Genomic DNA, 16,841 nt, shown 5'->3' with positions numbered 1-16,841 from the left:
AATAGTAGCTTTTTTTATAATTTTAAACCAAAATAATTACACCTTACATATTTTTCTTAAGAAGGCAAACAAAGTCGTTCAGTAACTAATACTTGGACTATTTAAGAAATATATAGCTAGTCGGACAAATCACTTGCATTTAACGGGATCATATCGGAAGCGAGGCACGAAGCGCAATAGATTTCAAAAGAAATAAAATAGCAGGGCCGGAAGAAATATATCTAAGCTCCCGGACCGGTTGTAATTCCCGGCAGGTTCCTTGTAACAGCAACGAACAGCAGCTATTCCGCCATTCGACAATCACTGCAACGCCGGTGAGTCGAGAGTTTTCAAACAAAAATAATTAAACAAGAAACGTGAGTCGGGAAAAAGTATTTGAACAGAGGGTGAAATATGATCCGCCAGCTCCCCGCTGGAAACGTCCTATAGTTAGAATTAGAATCTCCCGATATTGACATTTCAGATTTTAATTAAAACGTACAATAGTAGAGCTTTGTGCCGTTTCATTACGTCAACATTCAATTTTAACGGTACTCAAGGCGTTCATCAAAAAATAACAATTCTCTGAAAACGTTTATTTATTTCACACTTCTAAATTATAAACCCAGCTAAACCGATAAGTAGTAATTGAACTTTATTTACTTGAATTAATTTAAATTATTCCAACATTAATCAGATTTTAAATAAGTTGTTAATAACTTAGCTGTGAGCACACAAAACGCTTTATAGAAACGAAGTTCTCAATTTTATCACAATAAACACAAAGTTACCATTGAAAATATTTATTATTCGTAAACTAATAGTAATTAATCTTTAAGTAAGGTTTAGTGGAGATAAAATAGTCAGGGGCACGAGCGGGTTTCGAACCCACGATCTTTGGCTAAATACGCCGCCGCTCTACAACTTGAGCTATCGTGACTTCAATCCACTCGGACACCAACTTCCCATCTCAACATCACCTTATTAAATTTCCCTCCTTTTTGCCATTTTTCATTTGTCGCCGAGAATCAAATAAATTACACTGACTTTTTTTATCTTCACTAAAAACCTTAATTAATTGAAAGATATTTTTGAATTGAAAAATGGCAAAAAGGTGAGGTTGAGATTGGTGTCCGAGTGGATCGAAGTCACGATAGCTCAAGTGGTAGAGCAGCTGCGTATTTAGCCAAGGTCGTGGGTTCAAATCCCGCTCGTGGCACTAGCTTTTGCATTTCACATCAAAAACGTTACATAAAAAATGTATAAATTACTGTATAATTATTTATTACATTAATATTTTATATTAGTAGTTAATATAGTAATACAAAGTAAACAAAACATACTTTTTGGTACAAAATAGAACATAAGAAAAAACAAAAAGTTTCTCAAATTTCTAAAAAATCTATTCGATTCTCGGCGATACATGAAGTGGCCACGGAGAGCTTTAGTGAAGGTGCCTCATTTTTACTTATTAAATTCACTATGAAGGTAGTTGTAATATACAATGAAAAGCAAAAAAAAATCACTAGTTTTCGTGGTATGCTTGACAATTAATATCTTTCAATTAATTAAAAAAATTTATCACAACTAAAAACCTTAATTAATTTAAAGATTATTTGTAAACTAATAATAATTAATATTTAAGTAAGGTATTGGTGGAGATAAAAAAAGTCAGGGCCACGAGCGAGTATCGAACCTACGCCATCTCACCCTCACCATTTTGAATTTTTGAATTGAAAAATCGCAAAAAGGAGGGAAAAAGTCAAAAAGGTGAGGTTAAGATGGGAAGTTGGTGTACGAGTGGACCGAAGTCACGATAGCTCAAGTGGTAGAGCAGCTGCGTATTTAGCCGAAGGTCGTGGGTTCAAATCCCGCTCGTGGCACTAGCTTTTTCATTTCACATCAAAAACGTTACATAAAAAATGTATAAATTATATTTATACTGTATAATTATATATTACATTAATATTTTATAATATTTATATATAATCTAAAAATAATGATAGTACTACAAATTAAATCAAACCAACTTGGTATAAAATGAAACCTGGAATTGACTTTTTTATCTCGACCAATAACTTATTTAAAGATTAATTAATTGAAAAGTATTTAATTGGTCAATCGGACCACGAAACCTAAAAGATTTACTAATGATCATGTTTATAATAATTGATCTTTCCTTGGATCCCCAGTTATTTTGTGATTATTTTTGTTTCTATTCAAATTATTGTCGTTAAATTCGATTTACTTTACTCTAATAATTTATTTCATCCATTACATTAATGGAATCTTATATTTCAACGCTCAGTAAACTTTGATTATTCTCTGGACGTGTTCTATCAAAAATCCATTAACCATCGCCGTTGCGAGAACACAATAATGTTTTTAAAAGGGTCGTCGTGGGTTTCTTTTTTAAAATACAACAGACGATATTTGTTTTAGGCAGACCAATTAGCTGCCATGAGATGGGAGCGTGTAGAGGACGAAGGAGGTGATAAACAGTATTATATACATTCTATCCGGCAGAAAGTGCACATCGGAGTAGGTTCACTCCTGGTGATGGAAAATTCCTGTTCCCCTTTATGTAACGTTAATGTTTACAGGTTATGGCAAATAATAACGACCTGGTTCGGGGAGGTTAGGGAGTAGAAATTGATGTATGGTATCCGCGGAGGCGCTGCGGGAGAGGATCCTTGAAAAATGTATTCAGGGTTACGCTTTCCCGCTGGAATTGCGGTAAAAAATCGCTTAGTGTTGCACTTGAATGATTGAGAAATGATTTTATAAAATAAAAATATTTCAAATCAACATCGTTATATTTTTCATTAGATTAATTATTAAGTACAATTAATATTTTTAACGTAGTTGGATTCGGTCTGGTTTTTTATCGTTAATTTTCGATTCGGCATTTTCCCATTACTTGCAATGTGTGTTATTTTTACAATTTTGCCTTTTTATAATTTCGTAAAATATGAAAGAGTAAAAAATCTTTATTTGAGCGATTTAATTGCGTCGTTTGACGTCTGACAGGCAAAACAGAAAATAAAAGGATGAACTAAGACGACCAAATCACAGATCACCACCTTGCAGGTATTCCACAATTTGAAAATTTTTCAACAAAAAAAAATATTATCCGGAGATCGTGACATGGGGTCCGGTGTGACGTAGGTTTTAGAAAAATTCACTAATCTCGTGGTCCGCTTAACCAATTAATACATTACAATTAATTAAGGTTTTTTAGTTGAGATAAAAAATTCAGTGTCACGAGCGGGATTCGAACCCACGACCTTCGGCTTGATAGGCCGCTGCTCTACCACTTGAGCTATCGTGACCTCGATCAACTCCAACACCAACTTCCCATCTCAACCCCACCTTTTGAGTTTTCCCTCCTTTTTGCCGAATCCCGCTCGTGCCATTGACTTTTTATCTCAACAAAAAAACCTTAATTAATTTTAATGTATTAATTGGTCAAGCGGACCAAGAAATTAGTGAATTTAATGAATTAAAATTAAGTATACTTCACTAAAGCTCTCCGTGGCCGGTTTCGACGTATTGACCTTTTTTCCGGTCAACTTCAGGGCTTAGAGTGTGGTGCTATTCTTGTGGTGTTACCTAAACACCAAAAAAAAATAAGACACTCCAAGAATAGCACTAAATTTTATGCCCTGAAGATGACCGGAAAAAGGTCGAAACGGCGACAAAAAAAAGAAAAAGGAATTTTTCTGAACTTCAACAAACTGTTTGATATTTTGTTCATTCATTGATATAGCTGGCGTATTGATTCATTGCGTACCGAAAAGTATTCACTTAATTAATAAAAAAAAATCGTTACCGAAATTTATGGTTCTTGGCTATAGAAAGAGAACCACCTCGAGCGGCCCTGCATTCGAACCTGGGACCTTTACCTTACATTGATGAGCGCAGTGTCAACGCCTAAACCGTTGCGGCCACCGACAGCCCCCTGCGATATTTTATTGTTTGATGTACTGTTGATGTGCACTCTTTTTATGCTTTGTTATAGTCACGGAAATGCGTTTTTTTTATATTGTCTAAACGTTATCTGGAAATATAGAATAATATAAAATTATTATTTAATTTTTTAATGAATTCCTAACTTTTATGTTTTAATTTTTGTAAGAAGAAGCGAAAATCATGCGGATAAGGGCTAAAGTACTACAATAATGAGTTAAAATCTAATAATCCACGAAGAAAAACGAGAATTTAAACATCCACGCCATTTTGTGTCGTTTTTTATTATAAATTCAAATTTCCCCAAATATTCTCCTTCTAGGGTTCTTTATCTACCCCCGTAGGGTAAACAAAGTTAGTCCCTGCAAATAAGGTGGCATTAAGGGCAAGTAACAGAATATGGAAACCTCGTGAGGTCACGAGTAATAGGAGACGCCGTGTAATTAAGGGAAAAAAGAGACATAGAGCGAGGAGGTGTAGAGTTCCGAGGGGATTGGATATGCCCTTCTTGCTCTCTCGTCTTTGGTGGTGCGCCTCCTTATTACTGACTTTGTCAACGGCTTCGTGAGCCCGTTTTTATGGGTGACACAGACATGCAATTAAGAAAAAAAAACACCACTTCCTTGTACGGTAGGCTTTTACCCTCCTAAACAAAGAAAATAATGATAATAAGTATTTTACTTTAATGAAATTTCATAAAATAATTATGAAAACGTTAAATATCCATGTGGGTAAAAACTAAAAAAAGATTATTTGTAGATCATGAGTTCTTTTTGTAATTATTTATTCAATATTTTTTCTGTAGTGTTTAGTGACCGTTAGTCGATGATTATTCGGAGATCGTGAGATGCGTTCCGGTGTGACAAATACTTTGATTGATTATTAAAAAAATTGCATTGTATAAATTTATTTTGTTCCACATCCTAAATGTATTTGTTAAATTACATCAATGTTTGTGAATCCAAGGCCCTGACGATGATCTCAATAAAGATCGAAACGTTGGCAAGATAAAGAAAATGTTTTTCTAAAACCTACGTCACACCGGACCGCATCCCACGATCTCCGAATAATTAATTATTTAACCGTTCGACCGAACTGATTTCCGATCAGTACTACTTTTGGGTTTCAATCTATATTTAATGCAAAACATTTGTTTTCCTTTGTAGTATGACTTGTTTTTCTCAATTCATCATGGCATTTTTAACTTAGTTACAAAACTACTAAAATTCTAAAATGGAAACATTATTTCATTATTTATTATTTAGAGACCGGATCTTTATGCAGTTGCATATTTTGGTTGCCACCACATACGACGAAACGAGGAAATAGTCACGACTGCAAAAAATTTTTAAACAACCGTTCACTAAGAAACACACATATCAAATAGTATTAAGAATTTTTTGAAAAAATCTTCTTGATCCCAATGCATACAAATAACTATAAATGATTATTTTTAAGGACGTCGGTGGACGCAACGGTTTAGCCGAATAAAGGTCCCGGGTTCGAATCCAGCGGTCCTACATTGGAACCAGACATACTAACAAATGGGCTTTTTTTTCAAAAACACCGGCACCCTGAGGGTTTATATGACCTCGTTAAAAAAATAAGATTAAAAAAATCAAAAACAAAATAAAATAAAATATCACACAGATGCCAGTCAATTCAAGTAAATACAAAAAATCAACGCTACCCAAATACAGAAAAACTAACAAAGAAAAGACATACACAAAAAGAGACCCTGCATAAACTGAATACAAGTCGAAAATACTAACCAATACAATAATAATAAAATACAAACCTGAATTACAGACAGTGAGAAACATAGTGAATGAATGAATAAACATTTATTTAAAAAATACTTGTATATTATGTTATTTAACGTTCATTACGCAGGGGAAGTGGCGTCTTTTACGTCCTATTTCAAAACTCTTACCTATCAACGCACCAAGTCCTAGTTTGTTATAATTTTTAATTAAAAAAACAAGTAACTAGTGGGGAAAAATTTTCTTAAAAAACCCACTAGAATAACAATTAACAAATTAATTAACAGAAATGTGTTAACAAAAATATAAAAAAATAAATGAGATTAACAAGAACAATGCAACGATAGTAATTGAATTATCACATACTGTCTTATCACAACTCTGGTAGAAGAAACAATAACACAGACCCTAAATTTATGTATTGTAACTAATCCCCCTATGTTTCTCTATGGAAAGGTAACTTCATACACTTTTACATCCCATAAAAATTTCCTGGACAGATGCTTTAATTCGGACTTAATAGAAGTCGGGAACACACTTTCCCGATGCAACGCTATGCGACGCTAACCGAGGCGACCTGACGCCTTAACACGTTTTGGTAGGGTGTGCACATCTATGCAACGTCACGTACAGTCCACAGCGTATCGCCATCACAAATCAGTATCACAATCGCAACGCCTCTTTTGTTTTTAATACATTATTTTGAGCAAAACCATTTAATAAATTGTTAGTTAAATTTTATGAGCACAACCATGTAATAAATTGTTAGTTAAATTTTATGATCACAACCATGTAATAAATTGTTAGTTAAATTTAATTGTTTTAAATAAACTTATTCCGGTATTTTGACAAATTTTCTGCCTAGCCATCATAACTAAATAATTTTTATAAAAACACATAAATTTTTGTTCTCGTTTAATTTGATTTATATTAAAATAAGAATGTTGTAATTAATATAACAACAAAATTACATATACATATTTTGAAATAAACTACAAAAAATATGGGTGTCCTGTTCTGACGCTACTCGATGAAAATGGTGTAATCGTATGAGCAAAACCATGAAATAAGTTATTAGTTAAATTCATTATATAAAAAAATGTTATTCCGGTGTTTTGATCAATTTTCTACCAAAACCATGAAAATTAATTGTTTTAAATAAAAACTAATGAATTTTTGATCTCGTTTAATTTGGTTTATATTAAAATAAGTATGTTGTAATTAATATAACGACGATAATACATATAGTTTGAATAATAATATGAGTGTCCGGTTCTTTTGTCTTCGACTGTACTCGATGCGACCCGACGAAAATCTGGGCAGTGGGGATCGCAGAGCGTAGAGTAGGGTAACATAGCATAGCATCGGGCAGATGGGCACGGGGGTAATTTAATCTTATGAAAAGTGTGTTCCCGGCTATTCTCCACTTCCGTTCTCTCATGGAGTAGGCCAATTCTGATGTATCGAGGTTATAAATCTTAGAAATTTATTTTGGACCACTTGCAGTTTTTGGATGTTGGATTCGAACGTGTAACTTCATGCTGGGAAACCATACAGCGGGATAGGTTTAATAGTAAATTTATAAATAATTAGTTTATTTTCAAAGCTCATTCCACTCTCAGGGGGCATCAGCGGAAATAAGGCTTTTATGGCTATTTTACTTTTCGTAACTATATCATTTATATTCCTAGAGAAGTTAAGTTTTCGGACCAGAGTTAAACCCAAGTACTTTATCCCCTCACACCACTCGATTTTATGTGCGTGAATGGAAATGGTTTCCCTGAATATTGGTCGACGTTTTGTGAAAAATACGGCCACAGCTTTGGGGACATTAATCCTGAGTTTCCAGCGGTGACAAAACCTGCAAATCCTGGTGATGCTATCATTTAATCTTTTCACGATTGTCTTAGGCCTCCAGGAAGAACAATAGACAGCTATGTGATCCGCATAAAGCGCAGTTTTGCAATTTCTCAGTGAGGGGAGAAGCATAGTACTAAACAACCGTTAAAACAAACTCAATCAATAAACTAACAAACAAAAGACGCACACAAGAACAACACGACTTTCCACAAAGAAACAATAAATACGCCACGTTCGTATAAATAGAATATGACTAAGTAAACTATATAACAATTTATTCATAAGAATTGCACAACAAATGCATTTGAAAAATTCCCGAGTCATCGACAAGATTCACTCAAAAACATAACCGGTACTGAAAACAATAAGAGGCACTAGAAAAATCTTACACATAAAAAATATCAAACACTAAAAATTGTGATGTGGCGAAACGCAGCTGATATATCGAAACAGCGAGGTTTAGCGGACTAAAACTATTTAAAGCAATCAAACTGCAGGTCAACTCACACAACCTAAAGCGGTAATCTCCACAATTTAACCTTAAAATTGCTCTGTGGCTTGTAAAAAGAAGATTAATGGTTGCAAAGAATTGTATGACCTAGTTGTTCATTCGCCCAAAAAAACACATCCAACGGAGGAAAAACGTATTTATACACAAATCAACACACATGATTTAAAAGACAACAAACATAAGACAAGACAAATAAGTAAAATCCGTTGCTGATTAATATATTTATTAGTCGTAAGAAAACAACTATTTCACCTTTCTCAAGTGTACAGGGTGTCCCAGTTTCTTCTGACGAAACTTAGGGAATCGATTCTTCTCTTCGTTTGGAGCAAAAAATACTCAGGAGAAAATTTTCGAAAAGTTCTCTATTTTGAAGATATTCGTCAATTTAGGTTTTTTCAACTTTTCACTACCTTACCACATAAAAACGCTTACAGCTTCCAAAATGTTGAGAGTACAACAAATCCAATTATACCATTTGGAAGAACGCTAAATTTGCTGTAAGATACTTCTATTTGCAATAATCTGAATGACATAAAATGTTAGCCAATATCAGTTGGAACATGTCAAAATTACAAAATTTAAAATTTTGGTCATGATTGCACGTTCTACTAAAAAAATAACTACAACTTGTCAAATTTCACAAAAACTTCTTCACCTAATATGCTTTACGTTGATTTTTCAACTCTACTAGAACGTTATTTCAAAACCTGGATATCAACGTAAAGCATATGAGATGAAGTTTTTGTGAAATTTGACAAGTTGTAGTTATTTTTTTGTAACCTCAGTAGAACGTGCAATCATGACCAAAATTTTAAATTTTGTAATTTTGACATGTTCCAACTTTTATTGGCTAACATTTTATGTCATTCAGATTATTGCAAATAGAAGTATCTTACAGCAAATATAGCGTTCTTTGAAATGGTGTGATTGGATTTGTTGTACTCTCAACATTTTGGAAGTTGTAAGCGTTTTTATGTGGTAAGGTAGTGAAAAGTTGAAAAAACCTAAATTGACGAATATCTTCAAAATAGTGGACTTTCCGAAAATTTTCTCCTGAGCATTTTTTGCTCCAAACGAAGAGTAGAATCGATTTCCTGAGTTTCGTCAGAAGGAACTTGGACACCCTGTGTAGAACGGGCTTGATTAAGTTAAATAAAGCACAAATAAACCAATAAGGATAGCAACTGAGAAAAAATATCTAGCGTCGGAGACCACAATGATCTAGGACGATAAAACATCAGATTCACCACCTCACCATTTAATATTTTTATGTTATAAAAAACCTAATTTTCTACTATTTTTAACAAAATAAAATGCTGTCGTTGTTTTCTTGAATTGTCAAAAGAATGAGTTTTTTGTTTTGTTCTTATCCTAATTGTTTGTGTTGTTGGTGTTTGTTGTTGTCATATTCACTTTTAATGTAAATAGATTCAGATATTTAATTGTGTTTGTATGTGTGTTGGTGCCTTGTTGTGTTGGGGTTTTTCTGGGTTATCAAGTATTTCAATTCTTCGTCCTTTTTGTAAATAATATAGTAATTTTAATTCTATGTATATTTGATGGTTGGTTGTAGTTTTGTGTGAGGTAAGTTGATTATCTTATTTTCCGTCGTATTTTAGTTTTCTTCATGTCTGTATGTATTTTGCTTCAAATACATATACTTGAAAATTGTACTTTCCAATTGTAATTAGTGCCATTTTTATGATTAATTGATTATATAGATCGGTTAATTTGTATGTCTCATATTTTATTTCTTTTATTGTTAATTAAGGTTTTTGGTTGGGATAAAAAAAGTTAGTGCCCGAGTGGATCGAAGTCACAATAGCTCAAGTGGTAAAGAGCGGCGTATCAAGCCTAAGGTCGTGGGTTCGAATCCCGCTCGTGGCACTGACTTATTTATCTCAATTAAAGACCTTAATTAATTTAATGAGATTAATTGGTCAAGCGGACCACGAAAAATAGTGAATTTAATTAATTAAAATGAATTATACTTCACTAAAGCTCCCCGTGGCCATTTCATTTATCGCCGAGAATCAAATAGATTACATTTGAAAAATGGCAAAAAGGAGGGAAAATTCAAAAGGTGGGGTTGAGATGGGAAGTTAGTGGCCGAGTGGATCGAAGTGACGATAGCTCAAGTGGTAGAGAAGCGGCGTATCAAGCCGAAGGTCGTGGGTTCGAATCCCGCTCGTGACACTGAATTTTTTATCTCAACTAAAAACCTTAATTAATTGAATGATATTAATTTGTCAAGCGGACCACGAAAATTAGTGAATTAGTATCTTTGACAGTTACAGTGAGTTAGTAAATTTATAACAATGCAATGTTGAACGATAAAAAAACGAAAATATTGTCAACTTCGAAATATATTGACTACAGATCAACTCAGACCTGTAAACCTCAAAATGTAAGCTTAAAATTGTTCCAGGGCTTAGACAATAGAAATTGTTAATAGTTTAAAAACAAAGAAACATATGACCTAGTAGTTTTCCCTTGCAAAAAAACATGCCTAACAGAAAGAAACGACTTTGATCAAACGCTCAAACTCAACCAACCCAAACCCAGTAACACGACACTTCGCTGAATATTCATAGAATTTACTAACGCTTTAATTTTAATTTTCAATTTTAGTCGTTTTTCATACTTTTCCACTTTATAAAGCATTTTCATTTTGTTTACATTATTCGTCTACATAACTCGCAGGGGCGGGTATTAATGGGAAAGGTATCGCATGATAATAGGTTCCATTCGGTGACTTGGCCGCAAATGGTGTGTAACTCTACACCGCAAATCCACCACGTTAACGTTTGTTAGACGAGATGTGTCGTAGCAACCTTAGTAGGATTCAATTGCATTAATTAATAAGGTAATACATCTTATATACTGTATATAATATACCTCACCGTCTAATTGGTCCATATATCAAGAATAGCACGTGCCCTTGGGGGAGTGAATAAATCATTATTACACATCAAGATCGAGGCTGTAGCAGGTTTGTAAACTTATCTCTGTCATGATTTCGCCTATTAATTAACTTACAATCCAAACAATTAGGTTGAACTTATATTTAATTTATCTTATGTTGGTATTTGGAGAATTGAGGAAGGTATTCTCTTCTATCAAGGGTTAAGGTATCATTGTTAATTCATAATGATCATGTAAATCAATCGTTAAAATTATTTATATTATTTTTTTAATGTATTCTTAATCTTACATACTAAATGTATTATTCATTTCCACAAAATTCATTTCCACCCTTTTAATAGTAGTAGTTCCCGGACAGGTCGGCCTGGAGGGTAACGAACGCGCGGACGAGGCGGCGAAAGCCGATATGTCCCACCATCCGGATCGGACCATCGCGATCAGGCCCCCGGACGCTAAACCCGCAGTAAAAAATATGAGAAAAGAAAGATGGCAGCGTCAGTGGGCGGGGTCGTCGGAGAGGCTCTTGCGAGTCAAAAGCAAGACCGGTAGATGGCCCTCAGAGACCTGAGCAGGAGAGGAGGGATCGTCCTCACACGACTGAGGATTGGCCATACGCGGTAGACACATGGGCACCTGCTTTTGGGCCAAAGCCCACGCAGGTGCCCCTTATGTAGAGAAAGGTTGCTCGATGTGTCGCACATAATAGAGGAGTGTCATGCCTTGGCTCCATACAGAGAGCGTGTAGGCATGCCGCCGGACTTAAGAAGAGTTCTCGAACACGATAGCTAGTTTCAGAGTCCCCTATTCCGCTTTGTAGGGGAAATTGGGTTTTTTATTGTATGTTAATATGTTTTATGTCTTGTGTCTATATGTTTGGTCTGAGTGTGTGTATTTATTAGCGTGAATAGCGAGGGGTGAGAGTCAATATATAACGTCATCATCGCCCCTCGAACGTTGAGAGCGTAAGAGTGTGTGTTCGGGGTCGATGGCGGAATATTTATAAATGTACTCAAAAAAATAAACTATAAAAAAAATAGTTGTAGTATGTTATTTGACTTTCGGGAGATTCCCAGACAAACAAAGTTAGAATATTACATGAACAACAACATATTATGAAAAATTTACATTATTTTAAAAATAGTTTAAATTTGTTTTACTATTCGATATGAAGATTGGAAAAAAGGCAATAATAAAATTAGTTAATAATATAATATTTACATATAATAAAGGGGAGAAGGAAACACAGTGACAATGCTAAGTAAACAACATAAAATATTAATCGGCATAATTATTCATAAATTTAAGTTACATCAATGTCATATTTAATTTATATTTACATTATTAATTCTGTATTCTATTTTTATTTATGTATTCAAAATTATCTTAATTTTAAACAGTTCATAAAGTTTTTAATATTTTTCATATTTTCTGTTGTAAAAACACGCTGGTACTCATCAATAATAGTAGTGGTTTTTTAATAGTTTTTTTTTAGTTTTATGGCCCACAAACTAGCCCGGTTATCGCCAGCCATCTCTTCCTTAGCTTTACATTTCTTTTTTTATCTTTCTTGCATATTACTACTACCAATTTATTTTTATAATTCTCCAGGTCAATCGTGGACAAAATAGATAAATAACAAACACAAATAGACAAATACAAGATAAAAACAACGTAATAGTCTGGTTAGCATTCACAGTAGCCCAGAGTAGTCGATATTCCTTGGGGTAATTGCGGTTAAACCCTACCATTCACGCTAATAAATTACATTTGCACATTCATTCTCTCTTCCACAGAATACTCGATATTCCTCGAAGTTATTGGGGATAAGCTACCTTTCACGCTAATAAATTACACCCACACATTCATTCACACTCCAACATGATTAAAACAGAGTGGTTGGCCGGATCGCCAGTGAAGCTCCCGCGTGTCAAAAGTGCTGATGGTAGGTGGCCCTTGGAGGATTTGAGGTCATATTCAACAGATTAAGAAGAAGCCATGTGAGGTTGACACAAGGACTTATAGAAAACAAGGAACTTTTGAGCCAAAGCTCGCAAATGTTGCGAGTGCCAAGCAGAGATTTGTTGTATCCCACCTGATTAGACAGCGAGTAGGATTGCAATGAATTCCTTGTAAATTTAGGTCCATTAATTTCCAGTAAATTGAATTTTCATTAACTTATACAGACATCAGTTGGGAATAATAGTTTTTTAGTAGCATCTCTTCTATCATTCATAATTATTTTTAATATCCGTTTAAAAGAAAATTTAAGTACAATACGTTCTGTTCTAATTTTCCAAAAAAAGCTATTGTTATTTAAACGTTTGTCATAAAAAGGTTAAGTAAGTTTTTCCATATTATTAAATATCGTAATACCCCAGATTTCGGCGATGTAAACAGGCTCAAACAGCGTTTTTTAGTCTATCCCTGCCTCTTCATTATCTAACAAATATTGAAAAAGTTGTTTAATACATTTACGTTTAGTGGTCTGACAAAATTGTTTATTATTTTTCTGTAAGGTGTTGGTTGAGATGAAAAAGTTAGCGTCATGAGCGGGATTCGAACCCACGACCTTCGGTTCAATACGCCGCTGCTCTAACCACGTTGTCACGATAGCTCAAGTGTTTCGAGCAGCGGCGTATTGAGCCGAAGGTCGTGGGTTCGAATCGTGACAATTACTTTTTTATCTCAAACAATACCTTACATAAAAGGATTAATTAATTGAAAGAAGTAATTTGGTCAGTAAACCACTAAAAATAATGAATTATTTATACAGAATTTCATCAACTTAAAGACTTTTTTTAACTGTTTGTAACCGAAAAATCAAATGTTTAGCAATTAAACGTTAATTTTACATTGGTGGTATTTGACCTTTAGAAATTAAGTACAAGTCTTTACTGGTTATTAGTAGAAGCAAGGTAACTCCAAGTCCCACATTTCTCAGGTATTTATACAACCAAGAAAATCTAACAAAACAAGAACTTTGGAAACTTGCTTAAGTTTATCATTTATCTACTAAGTGCTTTTGAATTTTGTTTGCTTACGTTTACAGCATAAATTCAAATGAACTTCATGAGATTTTCAATGCTCTTTCAATTATAGTAATAATAATACAATTAAAATGCAGGAGTAAATGTGTGGTGTGTGACCGTTAGTCGATGATTAGTCGGAAATCGTGAGAAGCGGTCTGGTGTGACGTAGGTTTCAGAAAAACATTTTTTTTATCGTGCCAACGTTCCGATCTTTATTGAGATCATCTTCAGGGCTTGGGATTTACAAACATTGTTTATATTTAACAAATACATGTAGGATGTGGAAAAAAGTGAATTTATAAAATACAAAAAAATATTTTTTTATTATATTCAATCAAAGTATTTCTACTCTACTACTGAGTAGAAATACTTTGAAGGAATATGATTTTTAAAAAAATATTTTTTTGCATTGTATAAATTTACTTTTTTCCACACCCTACATGTATTTGTTAAATTGAAACAATGTTTGTAAATCCCAGACCCTGAAGATGATCTAAATAAAGATCGAAACGTTGGCTCGATAAAGAAAATATTTTTCTGAAACCTACATCACACCAGACCGCATCTGAGTATTTCCGAATAATGAAGGAGTAAAGTTGTGAATGGGTGAAGTAACCTGAAAGGTGAAATATTTCGAATAGAACTGAGAATCTGACTTGGTCGTGTGTTCGAATCCCGCTCGTGACACTAACTTTTTCATCTCGACTAAGACCTTACTTAAAAAGAATAACTAATTGAAATAAGGTTACTTAATACGTTCAACGGTCAATTCTTTGAAATTTGTCGTAAAATTGTTAAAACATTCACAGATAGTAAAGTTTATTATGATAGTGCGCAAAAAGCCACGGTTCAAAACTACAATCGGTTTATGGTAAATTACTATTTTTCCTTTTCTTATAAGCCAAACTAAGCGTTTGCAAATGTCAATTTGTAAGGGTGATTAAGTCAACAAACCTTTGATAAGATTTAGAACTTTCTGAAAAATGTATTTCCATTTTTAATGAGAACCGTACTTAACTGACCAAAGAGACGCATTTCCTTCGTTATGTAGAGATGAATGCGATGTATTTTGTGCTAATTAGATATAAGAAATATCGGGGATGAGAATAGTTTTTTCTCATTGTGATAAGATTTCCATAAAAGTATAGTTGTTGCATTTTAGAATATAAATTTTTAGGGTGGGTAGTTAACGATATAGATAAATTTCGAGTGGCCGTAAACGATGGTCTGATAGTTATTAGTAAGAGGAGCGGTAGCGCGGTTTCGTCCGATAGGGCTAATAAAGATGTGATATCTTCCCACGGAAGACACTATCTTCTATCGATTAACAAATTTTAGCCAAGCGGACCCTCTTATCTCCCTCTTCGACTACATTCTTGGCCTCTCTTAAAACGTACTTAGCGTGCATTAAGCGTGAATGAATAAAGTCTTTTTTTCAGGCTGGGGTAAGCGAGCATGTCTAAAGCATGCTGCTAAGCCGTGGCTTGCTACCAAAACATAATTCGCTCAAATTGATTTTATAATTTTTATTAAAAATAATTTTTATTTTTAAATCATCTTTTAATTACTCGTTTTTTGTCAGCTTTTAACGAACATTATAAAATTCTCACAAATAAAAAGTAGGTAGACTTGAATGAACAAATACAAACTTCCATATCTATTAATCATGAGTACATTTTGTTCTGTCAGTTATCACATGGTGAATATGTAACCAAAGTTCGCATTGTGGATTAATTTTCGTTAATTGCACAAGCTTACACCGATACATCATCTGTGCGATACATATTACCTTTGTAACGTCTAGATAACCATGTCTAAATCATAAACTCTCAAAGAAATTATGACAGTTTATTTTGATTTAATAAAAAAAAACTAACTGAGAAAGAGTACAAGCCTCACTTGAAAAGTTAAAAGTGTCAAGAAATTCCGACAGCACAGAAAATCGTCTATTTCCTGTTAAAAAATTAAAATTAGCTTATTCACGCAACCACACGTGTTAAAGTGTGTAATTATGCTATTAATACAGTTACATGAACAACCTTTTAAGATTTTCATTTGCTAAATGTGCGTGTTCAGGAAGGCTGTACATAGGTTTTCTAAAAGGTTTTATACGTTGTTGTGTATAATAACATTTAATTGATTTTTTAATTGGTAAAGATAAAATAACAAAATAACAGAGCTGATATATTATCTGTTTAAAAGTGTCTTGATAGGATCGTTTGATGAAATTGAATTTTACCCTGTTTTGACCTTTTTTGCCCTTTCTTCCCCAATTTATTCTTTTTTGATCCGTAACAGCTGATTATAAGCAAATTAAATCTTACACAGTTCCAGCGACTATCGGACCCTATGCTTGATCATGTATTATATTAATTACAAAATAACACACTTTCAACACAAAGGGTTTCTATTTTAATACGATTGACGCAGTTTGATTATAATTTAACAAAATAAATTGTTTGAAAAAATGTGTAGTGTTTAGTGACCGTTAGTTAATGATTTATTCGGAGATCGTGACGGAGGTTTGAGAAAAACATTTTCTTCCCTTTTTCTAGAAAAGATATTTCCTACTCACAGTAAGTTGTTTTCCAGCGATCTGGATTTCGAGCCTTTAGCTCATCATCAGACGTTCCAATGAGAATCTGATTTTAATAGCGCTCAATTTGAACGTGCGAAAAAACAACTTACTGTGAGTAGGAACTTTAAAAAAAAAAGGATTGAACACCGCACTCACTCCATCATTCATCATTTCTCAACATTTTCTTTGTCGTGACAACGTTTCGATCATTATTGAGATCAACATCA

At 33.6% G+C, this 16,841-nt stretch overlaps 1 protein-coding gene and 1 non-coding gene across 2 annotated transcripts in view; both read right to left on the bottom strand.

Moving 5' to 3' along the window:
- Positions 1-16,841, bottom strand: part of LOC106670093 — a 295,520-nt gene that overhangs the window by 223,750 nt on the left and 54,929 nt on the right. The window lies entirely within an intron of this gene.
- Trnad-auc lies at positions 3,239-3,311 on the bottom strand. The gene has a single exon. It is a non-coding gene; the product is annotated as a tRNA-Asp (tRNA).

This window comes from Cimex lectularius, unplaced genomic scaffold (assembly GCF_000648675.2).
Source record: "Cimex lectularius strain Harlan isolate CLEC.00 unplaced genomic scaffold, Clec_2.1 scaffold49, whole genome shotgun sequence".
NCBI lineage: Eukaryota > Metazoa > Arthropoda > Insecta > Hemiptera > Cimicidae > Cimex > Cimex lectularius.
This window is presented reverse-complemented; position numbering and strand designations above follow the sequence as displayed.